At 47.3% G+C, this 11,586-nt stretch overlaps 1 protein-coding gene across 1 annotated transcript in view; it reads right to left on the bottom strand.

Moving 5' to 3' along the window:
• Nucleotides 1–10,984, bottom strand: part of LOC130124096 (receptor-type tyrosine-protein phosphatase F-like) — a 170,711-nt gene extending 159,727 nt beyond the window's left edge. Inside the window, exon 1 of the mRNA XM_056293492.1 lies at nucleotides 10,661–10,984. The gene's annotated coding sequence lies outside the window, so the exon portion shown is untranslated. The remainder of the gene's footprint in view (nucleotides 1–10,660) is intronic.
• Nucleotides 10,985–11,586: the final 602 nt, after the last annotated feature.

The following is an 11,586-nucleotide window of genomic DNA, read 5'->3' as shown; positions in this document are numbered from 1 at the left end:
TTCTAGTTATTCTGAATTCCAAGTCCTTGATAGACGTATTCATACCGTCTCCTCTACCGCGCTCCCTCCCTCCTTCCCTCCCTCCCTCCCTCACAGTGCAGCTGTGGGTAGGATTTACCTGCAGCACAGACAGCCTCCAGACTATCAATTACCCCCAGTGTAGAATCACTGTTCTGCACCTCGGCTAACAAGATCCGCTCAAACAACACGGGCATACATGCACGGGCTCCTTCGAACACGTTCACACAACACAGACAGGCTCCCGCGAGCACATCCAGCCAGAGAAACTCTAGCTGTCCACCGGGAGCTACAGGGTATTCTTCATTAATCGAATAGTCAAAACCAAGACCTGTGAAGGGGGGGGGGAGCAACTCCCACAATATTACACCTGTTTAAACACATGCAATCACACTGACCAGCCTTAGGATCAAGCGTTTGATTATAAAAGGATCAGTGCTTGATACATATACAAGGGACAGTCTTCAGGATACAGGTTAGAACAGTGTGTCCCCAACCCAATCCTCAAGGACCCCCTATCCTGCAGATTTTCATTGTAACCCTGCATAGGTAGCCCTGCTTGTACTTACTCAACCAATCATCTCATAGCACTTCATTATGCAAGGTGTGCAACATCTGACATAACTCATTGCTGATTGGTTGAATAACTACAAACAGGTACCTTTTCAGGGTTGCAAAGAAAATCCGCAGGATAGGGGGTCCTTGAGGACTGGGTTGGGACTTGTGAAACACTGGGTAAGAGCAACAGATACTTGATTGGGGGGGGGGGGTCTTGGATAGTATCCCTGACAACTGAACAGTCAACCGACGAGGAGGGGCTACAGATCAGAACGACCAGCACTGTGCCCCAAGACAAAAACTCACCACTATGAAGTGAGTTTGATGCTCAGGTGCAATACACCTTATTGACTACACAGTCACAAACAGCCACACACACGCAAAAACACACAACATGCAGTCATCGCTGCGGTCCATTCGTAGGAGTCATAATATCTGAGACAGCAAGTGTGATGTGCTGAGAGAGAAAAAAAAAACAAACCCAGATTTGGTCAAATTCTCACTGACACGCCATCTCGGTCTCTGACAACGACTAAGGCTGAACACCAGCTCGTCACACATACAGAAAGACAAGTGAGGACAGGACCTGTCACTCACCACATCAGATCCACCCCGAGGCCCAAAGTGCCTCTGTCGGGTCAACAACTGAAATCCCATCACAGCCGATGCTGCATTCATCAAGCTGAAGTAATTCCATAGAATGATTAAAGGCGATCTTGCCAGTGCCTGTTAAACTCAGCCGAGCGTGCTGCCGTCCATGGTGTCATCTTGGATTCGAGATCTGGAGGCTGTCTGTTGAGCCTGCTTCGCTTGGCCGTTGCAGGGGCTGAACAGAAACAGAAACTCGTGGGGAGCAATGGAGGAACAGACCCTGTTGAGAGTAAGGTCACTTCCTTAAATTCCTGAGCCAGTTCGGAAAATGCGGTTGAGGCAAAGTAAATGAAAAGCGCTTTCCCCTACCTCAACAAATTACCACCTCTAAGTCAACTTTTTCCTGTATCTACTGCTGCTACTACTTTCAGCTGCTCCCGTTAGGGGTCGCCACAGCGGATCATCTCTTTCCATTTCTTCTTGTCCTCTGCATCTTCCTCTGTCACACCGGCCACCTGCATGTCCTCCCTCAACACATCCATAAACCTCCTCTTTGGCCTTCCTCTTTTCCTCTTCCCTGGCAGCTCCATATTCAGCATCCTTCTCCCAATATACCCAGCATCTCTCCTCCACACATGTCCAAGCCATCTCAATCTTGCCTCTCTTGCTTTGTCTCCAAACCGTCCAACCTGAGCGGTCCCTCTAATATACTCGTTCCTAATCCTGTCCTTCTTCGTCACTCCCTATGAAAAGCTTTTCTGTATGAAGGTAAAAAAAAAAAAAAGACCAATGTAGGAGGTATCAATGAGCGGTAAGTAGTCAGCTCATGACCAATGATCTCAAACTTCCTTTTAAAATTCACAAGTGACGTCTCAAGACTGACGCAACGAAGACGAAGCGAGGCCTGGTCAAGTTGTCGGTCCATATTCCCTGCTAGTATAATCCTGTGAAGTAAGATCTGAGGAACCGAATTCCTTTCAAGTGGTGCCTCGTGTCTGGCCATTGCGGCATAGCGCTGATCATTAGGATAACGTATTCAGGTTAAAAAGCTAATGAATGTGCATAGGGAATGGACAATATGGAAGCCTAAGTGAAGCGCTACAGTTCGAAACATCTACAGTGCGTAACCAAACCGTTAAAACCACCCGCCTTGGAGGACGCTGGGAAGTGGGAGAACACTTGTTTGATGTTCCATGATCGATGTACGCCGGGTTGTACCATTCATTATTAACCCGATACATAAAACGCTCTTGCCAATTCCAGCGGATTTGAGCGGGGGGTTTTGGCGAATATGAGGACAGTTCATTTTAGCACGAGATGTGAAGCGGATTTCTCCGTCAAGACTAAAACTTCAGGGTCATAATCACTATTCGTTATCACACCGAAATTGTAGTCTTGACAGAGAAACCCGAAGGGGTATCTGGATATATCTGGTTACCCCCCCACCCCCACCGCCTCACCCCATTAACCAGTCCTCTTGTCTGATTGCCAGCCAAAGTTGTGTCACCAATGTAGAAGCAACCCCTTTATCAAAGGGAAGAGATTTGTAGGGTAGAGGCAGGGGATTAGCCATCAAATTACCAGGCAGACGGCATCTCCACACCGGGGACGTGGGAGCATTAATCTCTGGAGCGGGGGGGGGGGAGGTAAGGGTGCCTCTAGATAAAGATTTGGAATTGGGAGTTGAGGAACTCCAAACGGTTGATATCTGAAAATACCAACAAACAAAAAAGTGTGTTTTCCACGTAACCCGGCAAGGCCTTGGTAGCCGAGGGGGTGGCACCGACGCCTCCCCTTCCTCTGCGGTGACGCACTTCAAAAGACGCTCGCATCAACTTTATTCTATTTTCATCGAAGTGGATCACAGCCTTCCTCCCTGGCAGTGTAATTACATAGCATATCCCAATACAAATAACATCAGTATAGCGTATGAGCGTATGTGTGATCAGTGGGGTTGGGGGGGGGTTGACACTCTCAAGTGGGGGGTGCGGTAACCAGGCAGCACTGGAATTAATGGAATCAAATTTCCGTGGCCTTGCACACACTTCTAGCACTGTCACCCAAGTCCGACCTTCCCTAAAGAGGCCAGTGCCTCTCCTTAGAGAATACCCGCCCCGAAAGCAGGAATGCTTCATCAACATTGTAGCCCATAGCGTCCTCGCTGGGGCACAATGGGGGCAACCTGGCGCTGCGCAGGCAGGCTATAAATAAGACAAGTGCTGTAATGAAACCAAATGAATCTCCATCCATCTTCCTGCAACGAGCCAGGATCTCAGAGTTCGGAGGGAGAGCACAGTCACTGCCTGGAAGATGAACAGAGGCCAAACACCACACTGATGTCTCATGCTTCACTCCGTGTGTGTGTAAAACACAACACAAGCGGGTTATTCTAACAGAAACTGCAGTATGTGTCTGCATGTGCATACCCATGTGCATGCTAGCTTTTGTGTGTGTGTGTGTGTGTGTGTGTGTGTGTGTGTGTGTGTGTGTGTGTGTGTGTGTGTGTGTGTGTGTGTGTGTGTGTGTGTGTGTGTCGGTGCATACGGGTGATGTCCATATGTCCCTGTAACTGTGTGCATTCAGTTCTAGCGCTGCTAGATGTTCTGTTCGGCAGTGTGACGTCTCACTGATGGCAAAAGGCCAGGCTCCCCCTTCCTACTGTCTGAGATCCGCAGCGGATTGTTTTACACAAGCTCATCAAAAATGTGTTGAGAAACGACCGAGGGACCAATAAAGTATTCCAGAATTTAGAAATTGCATGGACTCAGAAGAACATTTGAGGCAAACCGAAGTCAAGACATAACAAGGTCAGCAGAAGTGAGGAGATAAATCTTCCCCTTAATCATACTCAGAGTCTGGGATGGATCAATCCATATTCTATTACATTTTTTAAGAGTAATGTCCTATTCGAGTTCTCCTCTAACAGCCAAGGTGAGAGGAAAAATGAACAGAAGTGTGACCCTTGGTTCAACCTAAAGCTAAGGCCGGTCAACAAATACCTTACCATACAAAAAAAAAGGAAAAGCTGGACTCACTAATATGATGTTGGCAGTGCATCATACTGCAGTAATGCAATAACTACAGCAACTGAGCATTATGAAGAGGCAAAGCGGCTTCATGACAGCGATCCCGGGCCTTATTACAAGGGAGATTTTTTCCATTTACATTGGCAACTGTAGCCTATATCTCCCAGCCACAGAGAAATGCTACAGGTCTCTGATGACTACACAGAGGCCTGTGCCTTAGCCCTGTCACACATACAGAATGCACGCACAATGCAGCTCCCCAGGAAAACGGAGGCCGTTTCAATCAGTGAGGAGGCGTAATGGGATGATGTGGAATTGAAATGAGTTTTGTGCGAGCAGGGAAATGTCCTTCCTGACAAAGCGGATTTGTGCTTCCGTTGAGAACGGCGTGGCTGTAATTCATAGAGCTAAATATGCTTCAAAAATGTTCTTTTTAAGCCTTAAATGCTAGGCGCAATGCTGCAAACACAAAGACGGATCCTTTTTAAAAAAAAAAAAAATTTTTTTTGGCAATAATTGTGCATCGAGTGTGGATTGCAAATGTTCTAAGAGCGATCGCCGAGACCCAATGAGACACGGATGGATCTAAAAACAGTCGTTTAAAATCTGTTTTCAAGCCTTTCTTTCACTCCACAAAAACAAGGCTCGCCCACTTAACAATGGCCTTGTACAGAATGCATGTTCAACTCGGTCATAAGATGTGCTCTACGCTCGGAGTAGCTAAGAGAAGAGACTATGTCAAAACACTGCTGATTTCAGTGTTGGGAAAAGCTTTCTTCTAAACTATCTCCTCAGCACCTGTCAAAACGGATGAGAGATTGTGTGTGAGATGAGGTGTCATGGTTAAGGCCAGTGAGTGCCTATCAGCGCAGGCAACGCTTAACACAGCGGGTGGCCTCTGACTGACATGACACGTTACACAGGAGTTTTGTTTGAACTCTTCTCCTTTTTACTGCAGCGATGCCTTATTTTGTACAGTGTGAAGGACACGGGATTGACAATTAGGACTTTAAATAACTACTCCTGACCTTGTCACCACTAGGCAATGTAATTCCAAAAATTACAAATGAAAAAATGAAGCGGCACGGTGGCATAGTTGTTAGCACAGTCGCCTCACAGCAAGAAGGTCCTGGGTTCGAGCCCCGGGGTAGTCCAACTGTGGGGGTCGTCAGGGGTCGACCTCTGTGTGGAGTTTGCATGTTCTCCCCGTGTCTGTGTGGGTTTCCTCTGGGTGCTCTGGTTTCCTCCCACAGTCCAAAGACCCGTGTCAGGTGACTCTGCCATACTAAATTGTCCCTAGCTGTGAATATGTGTGTGTGTGTGGGGGGGGCTGTGATGGCCTGTCCAGGGTGTCTCCCCGTCTGCTGCCCAGTGACTGCTGGGATAGGCTCCAGCATCAGCATCCCCATGACCCTGAGAGCAGGATAAGTGGTTTGGATAATGGATGGATGGACAAATGAAAAAAAAAGGACTCTGCAGGCATTTCTCTGTCTCTATCTAGATCCAGACTCACTCCACACACTTGCCACTACAACAAAGCTCTGGCATGTCATCAACAACATAAGCTACAGGGACGTTTTGTCCATCTTTGTCATTGACCAGTGTTGGTAAATCATTCGCGTGGTAATTTTCACAGGGATTGATCAGTGATTGTAAGCAATCTCTTTCATGTCCCGCCTGGGACAAGAGCAATGAAGCGAATCCATCTTCTGTTAAAGGCCGTCACACATCACCCAAATCACCAATGATGGGAAGTCAGGGTCTATTGAGAAATCCATATGCTTTGCATATAATTACTTCTGAGGAATCCGGTATGAAGCTGGATTGAGTGATTGACTGCTCTGCACAAAGCAATCCATTTTGAAAGGACTCTTCATGGAAGGAGACTTTAAACTGGAAGACTATCTGGTATGTTCAGACAACCTAAAAAAAATGTAAAACTAATTCAGAATGTATGCTCTCATCACAGCACGGTCCACCTACTACTCACACCTCATTTACTCTGGCTCCACCAACCCCAAGGCTCTAGTTTCCACAACAAACAAACTTCTCAAACTCAGTAACAATCCCTCCAATTCCTTCACAGTTAACAACGGCAACTCTTTCCTTTCATTTTTTCGAACTAAAATTGACACCATCTACACTAACCTGACCACCTCCCCCGCCCTCTCCACCTCCCCACCCACCCCCACCCGTTTACCAGTCAGCCCCTGTCAAAGTTCTCCCCTGTGTCCCCGAAGGAGCTGTCCAACCTTACAGTAGGAATGAGAAGCGCCACTTGTCTTCTGGATCCCATCCCATCCAATCTCGTTAAGGACTGTCTCCCAGCTATCACCTCATTCATCACAGAAATCAAACTCCTCCTTCAGCACTGGTTCAGCCCCCCCCATACACTTAAACTGACTGCTGTCGCCTCCAGTCTCAAAAAACCTGGACTCAACTCTGATATCATGAGCAATTTCTGGCCTATCTCAAATCTCCCCTTTCTGTCAAAAATACTGGAACATGTTGTCACCTCCCAACTCAAAGCTCACCTCATCTCCAATGACCTATTCAAACCATTTCAATCCAGTTTCTGCTCACAGCAAAGCACAGCACAGCACAGCACAGCACAGCACAGCACAGACACAGCCCTCCTTAAAGTCAACGACCTCCTCCTCTCCACAGACTCTGGCCACCTCAGCATTCTCACCCTCCTCGACCTCACTGCAGCTTTTGACACCATCAACCACACCATTCTTCTCTCCCGCCTTGAATCCTCCCTCACCATCACCAGTACTGCCCTCTCCTGGCTAAAGTCATATCTCACAAACAGACAACAGCTTATAAGCATTAACAACTGCACCTTCTTCACTGCTCCTCTGTCCCAAGGCGTCCCCCAGGGTTCGGTGCTTGGTCCTCTCCTGTTCATCCATTACACGCCCCCCCCTTCGGTTACATCATACACCGTCATGGTCTCCACTTCCACTTTTCCGCTGATGAGATCCAGCGCTACATTCACACTAAATCCATCACCATTACAACTTACTTTAGTCTGACCAACTGCCTCACTGAAATTAAATCACGGATACAAACTAAATTGTGATAAATCTGACGTGATTATCATCGGTTCCCAAATAGGGATGCCCCAATACCGATACTGTCCTCATGTACACATACTCGTACTCGTAAAACTACTTCGATAAAACCGCACCCGATTCCCGACTAGACGACTCCAGGTGGAAATGTGAAAAGTAAGGGGTGCCTTTTTTTTTACCATTCGTACGTGAAGAGGAGGAGATGGAGCCAGATAGACGATGCAGCGCGACGGCCGAGAAGCAGACGAGCACGTCGATGTGTCATTTGTCCAAACGGAGCGAGACATGACAAAGTTACAAGCGCGTGTATGTCAGATGAGCGCAGACAGCCCGGATACGGATGCAGCGCGTCACGTGAGCGGGGCGGAGCTACACGGCGGCTGTGTTGCGCGCGTTTCCTTGCCAGCCGTGATTAGGGTTAGGGTTAGGGTTAGGGTTAGGATTAGGGTTAGGGTTAGGTCCTGCTTCAACGGGTAGAAACTACACAGAACGGTGTAAAAAAAACAAAAACGAGTACACTCTGTTTAAAAATGATTAAAATAAATACCTCAACGTACCATAGGCAACGCAACACCGCAGTGAAACCTTGAGGTCTCTTTTTTTCGTCATTCCTCATTAAAATAAATCAATCAAATCAATGTGTATCCATCATCCTGTAGTTAAAACGATCTAGTTAATTAATTCAGTAGCAGTTCATACAGCCTACGCTTCCAAACCCTGCTTAACTAACTGCATTATCACTCGGCAAAACTGAACATGCGTAAAGTGAAGCCGCGCCCACGTGACGTGACGTGTCGCGCCCGTGCCTGGCACTGCTCCAGCTGTAGTGAACTCCCTTACATGTTCCATTTAGATGGACTGTGTGGCGGTTCAGGGGAACAGTTGAATGTTAAAATGTCGGCAACAGCATCATGTGACATATTCAAGTGAAGAAGTTGTGATGAAAATAAAACAAGTTTTCAAAGTCACTGTTAGAACCGTGATGGTATTATTAAGGACTCATATCAATACTCGGTATCTGTAACTATCCACATGTAAGTACTTGGTCAGAAAAACAAAACAGTGGTATCAGTGAATCCCTGGTCCCTTACCAAAACCACTCACAACTTCTGCCTCACCACTGATAACTCCGCCCCGTCTCCATCCCCACACATCTGCACCCTCGCAATCAATTTCGACAGCAACCTCTCCTTTGAACACCGCATCAATCAGCTCACCAGAACTGCCTTTCTCCGCCTAAAAAACGTAGCTCGTCTCCGCCCATCACTTCCCCTCCCCTGCTGCTGGAACTTTGATCCACGCCTTCATCACATCCAGAACTGACTACGGCAGCAGCATTCTCTAATGCTCATCACCCAAAGTCCTAAACAAACTTCAGCACATCCACAGAACTCTGCTGCTCGCCTGCTCCCGTGACCACATCACCCCTGTCCTCCAGAACCTCCACTGGGCTCCCTGTCCCACAACCGATCCACTTCAAAGTCCTTCTCACTCACTCACAAATCCCTCCATAGCCAGGCCCCCCTCCTACCTCGCTGACCTGCTCCACTACCATACTCCTTCCCGTGGCCTTCGCTCCTCCGATGCCAACCTCCTGTCTCCACCACACAGGGCCACCGGACCTGGGGTGACAGAGCCTTCTCCATAGCTGCCCCCTCTCTCTGGAACCCCCTCCCCAAACATAACAGCTTTCAATGTGTGATTAATGTTGTGTATTACATGCTTTTTGGTATGTTGCTTTTATGCTGTGTAAAGTTTCGTTGAGTACTCTGAAAAGCGCAGTACAAATAAAATGTATTGTTATTATTACTATTACTATTATAGCCAAAGCTGTTTCGTCAGGCTACATCCAAGACAATAATTAAGAGGTGCTTGAGCGCCGCTTCTCTCGTTGCCAGTGACGATGTGACTTAGCCGTCGTCGTAAAAGTGGAATGTAAGGTCAGTGACCTGCATGGCCGGGGTGAAGAAGGATGACCTGCACGTCAAACACTGTGGACCCCGATGCCCACTTGCGCGTGCGTGTGTGTGTGTGTGTGGTGGTGGTGGTAGGGAGGGGTCACGGATCATTAACAATTGGAATTCTCATTCGTTTAAGGCATTGAGGTAACAGCACAGGTACTTGGTCATTTTAGCTTCCATTTTGTCCCAAAATTTCCCCCCACAAGGTCACTTATTGTACCGTGTGTTGGGTTCGCACCCCCAGCCAAGACAAATAGGCCGGAGCCGTACGAGTGAATGATTAACTGGAAGAAAAAAAAGAAAAGAAAGCGAGTTCACATTTGGTTCAACCAAGACAGAAAACGCTCAGTTCCCGGCGCAGCGAGACTGACCCACGGGGAGGTCTTGCCTTTTCAGGCCAGACAAAGCGAGACAGACATGTTGTCTTTACACTTGGTTCTCCGAAAGCTCGAGACAGGTTTGATGGAAAAGAACAAGCTGCAAGAAGGATATTCTTTTTTTTTCTCCCCTCCCCTCCGGTGACGCAGGCTTCTTGTATTTAGCAATAGAGCTGTTGTGCAACACCTGCCACCATTATTCTGACCAAGACCAAGGTGAAACCAGCCAAGATGCTTTGCAGCGCCAGAACACAAAAGACAAAACATTTGATGGAAAAGAACACGCTAAACTATGACCACACCACGCCCCGACAAGCACTCAGACCAGGCCACCCGTCAATCCACGCACTCGAGTATGCATGATAAAAAAAAAAGTTTCTAAAACGAATAAAACCTCTAAATTCCAAAGATTTCTAGAATCTCTTATTTCAAAAACTTGTCCCTGGCTGTTGCTAAGTTGAAGTTCTCTCTCTCTTTTTTTTTTGTCTTTCTTTTTGGCTGTAACTTTAGCCTCGAGATTGCCTAGGGAGATAAAGACAACTGGAAAAACAGGTTGTTTGGCCTCCGAATAGGCCTAATGCTGTTAATCGGCAGGGTGCCTCACCTTAGCAGCGGTAGCTAGGGGACACTCTACGGCCCCTCTATTCAAAGTCATCCGGAAAAAAAAAAGTAGGGGAGGGCTCGCACCAGACGGGGCAATTTGCCAAAGAGCCAGCCAATAGAGCCAAACCAAGACGAGGTTAAACTATTGTTTTGGCTCGACAGGCAAGAGTGAACAAGGACAAAGGGGGGGGAAAGGGACAAAAGAATAGTAACAAAATACCTGATCATTCAAGTGCATCTCATCAACTTATTTAGTTCCTTTTTTTCGTCAGTCACAAATAAACTCTCGTTTTGTTAAGACACGCCGGATACGCCAGGCCGGCTAAGATGTTCGAAAAATGCACCTGTGCCAGACGCTGTTTTTCTCCCCTCTCAGAACTAATCCACCTTTGTTTTCATCATTAACATGCTAATATTGCCACACAGCGGGGCGCAAATGTCACACTTACCCATGCATGTCAATCAGGTCCCTTCAAAACAAACAAATCCCTTCTTTCTTTCTTTTTTTGAAAATTCCTTTTATCTTTAAAAAGCCAACTTATTCCACAGAGAGTATCCAGATCCTGGAAAAGAAAATCCAACAGTATCAGAGTAAGATTATCCTCAGAAGATGTCTTCAGTAAAAGTGCAGGTAAGAAAGCCGGCGCCGGTCCTCTCCCCACCCACCCCCCTGCTGCTATTCCACTGGCATCATTTCATTAAACGTGAGGAATCGTCCTCTGGATCTCCGGCGATACGTCTCCAGCTGTTGCTGCGGAGCAATGCGGTGGCTCGAGGAGGGATCCTTCAGTGGCTGAGGTTTCTCACACACTGAGCTATGCCGAGGGACTGCCTGGGAGGAGCCAAGCCAGCCATGTGATGTCATAGGTGTTGAGTTTCACTGTGGAGGGGGGGGAGAAAAAAGGAGGTAGGCTGCAGGGCCTTACTATGCTGAACTTTGACCAATGGGAGACATTTATGGAGCTCACCTACGTGCAAAAGAAAAACCGTGTGAGGGATGAGTACAGGTGACGTTACGTGTCCAGGCAGCAAAAAAGGCTTTACAGGAAAACCTTATCCACTTTAAAAGCTTCATGGGAAAGATAATCTAGCCAAGTGTAGAACCAACGACAACACAACCCCAACATTTCCAGCCAAATAACCCTCCTCTTGAAAGTGACTGGCTGTCCGACACACCCGAGACGCTAAAATTCTGCTTCTGAATGGAGCTTCTGCTCATACTTTTAAATTACTGTTAAATTGCTGCACAGAAAACAGAGGGAATGCATCACGGACATACAGAAGGTACAGACTTCCAGGTCACGTGGCAAGGCATGGAGGACTAGTCAAGCTCTCCACGCCATCACACAAGCAATTTCATGCTTCTTTTTTTTTT

This window comes from Lampris incognitus, chromosome 14, assembly GCF_029633865.1.
Source record: "Lampris incognitus isolate fLamInc1 chromosome 14, fLamInc1.hap2, whole genome shotgun sequence".
Taxonomy (NCBI): domain Eukaryota; kingdom Metazoa; phylum Chordata; class Actinopteri; order Lampriformes; family Lampridae; genus Lampris; species Lampris incognitus.
Note: the sequence above shows the minus strand (reverse complement) of the source record. Positions and strands in the feature narration are given on the sequence as shown.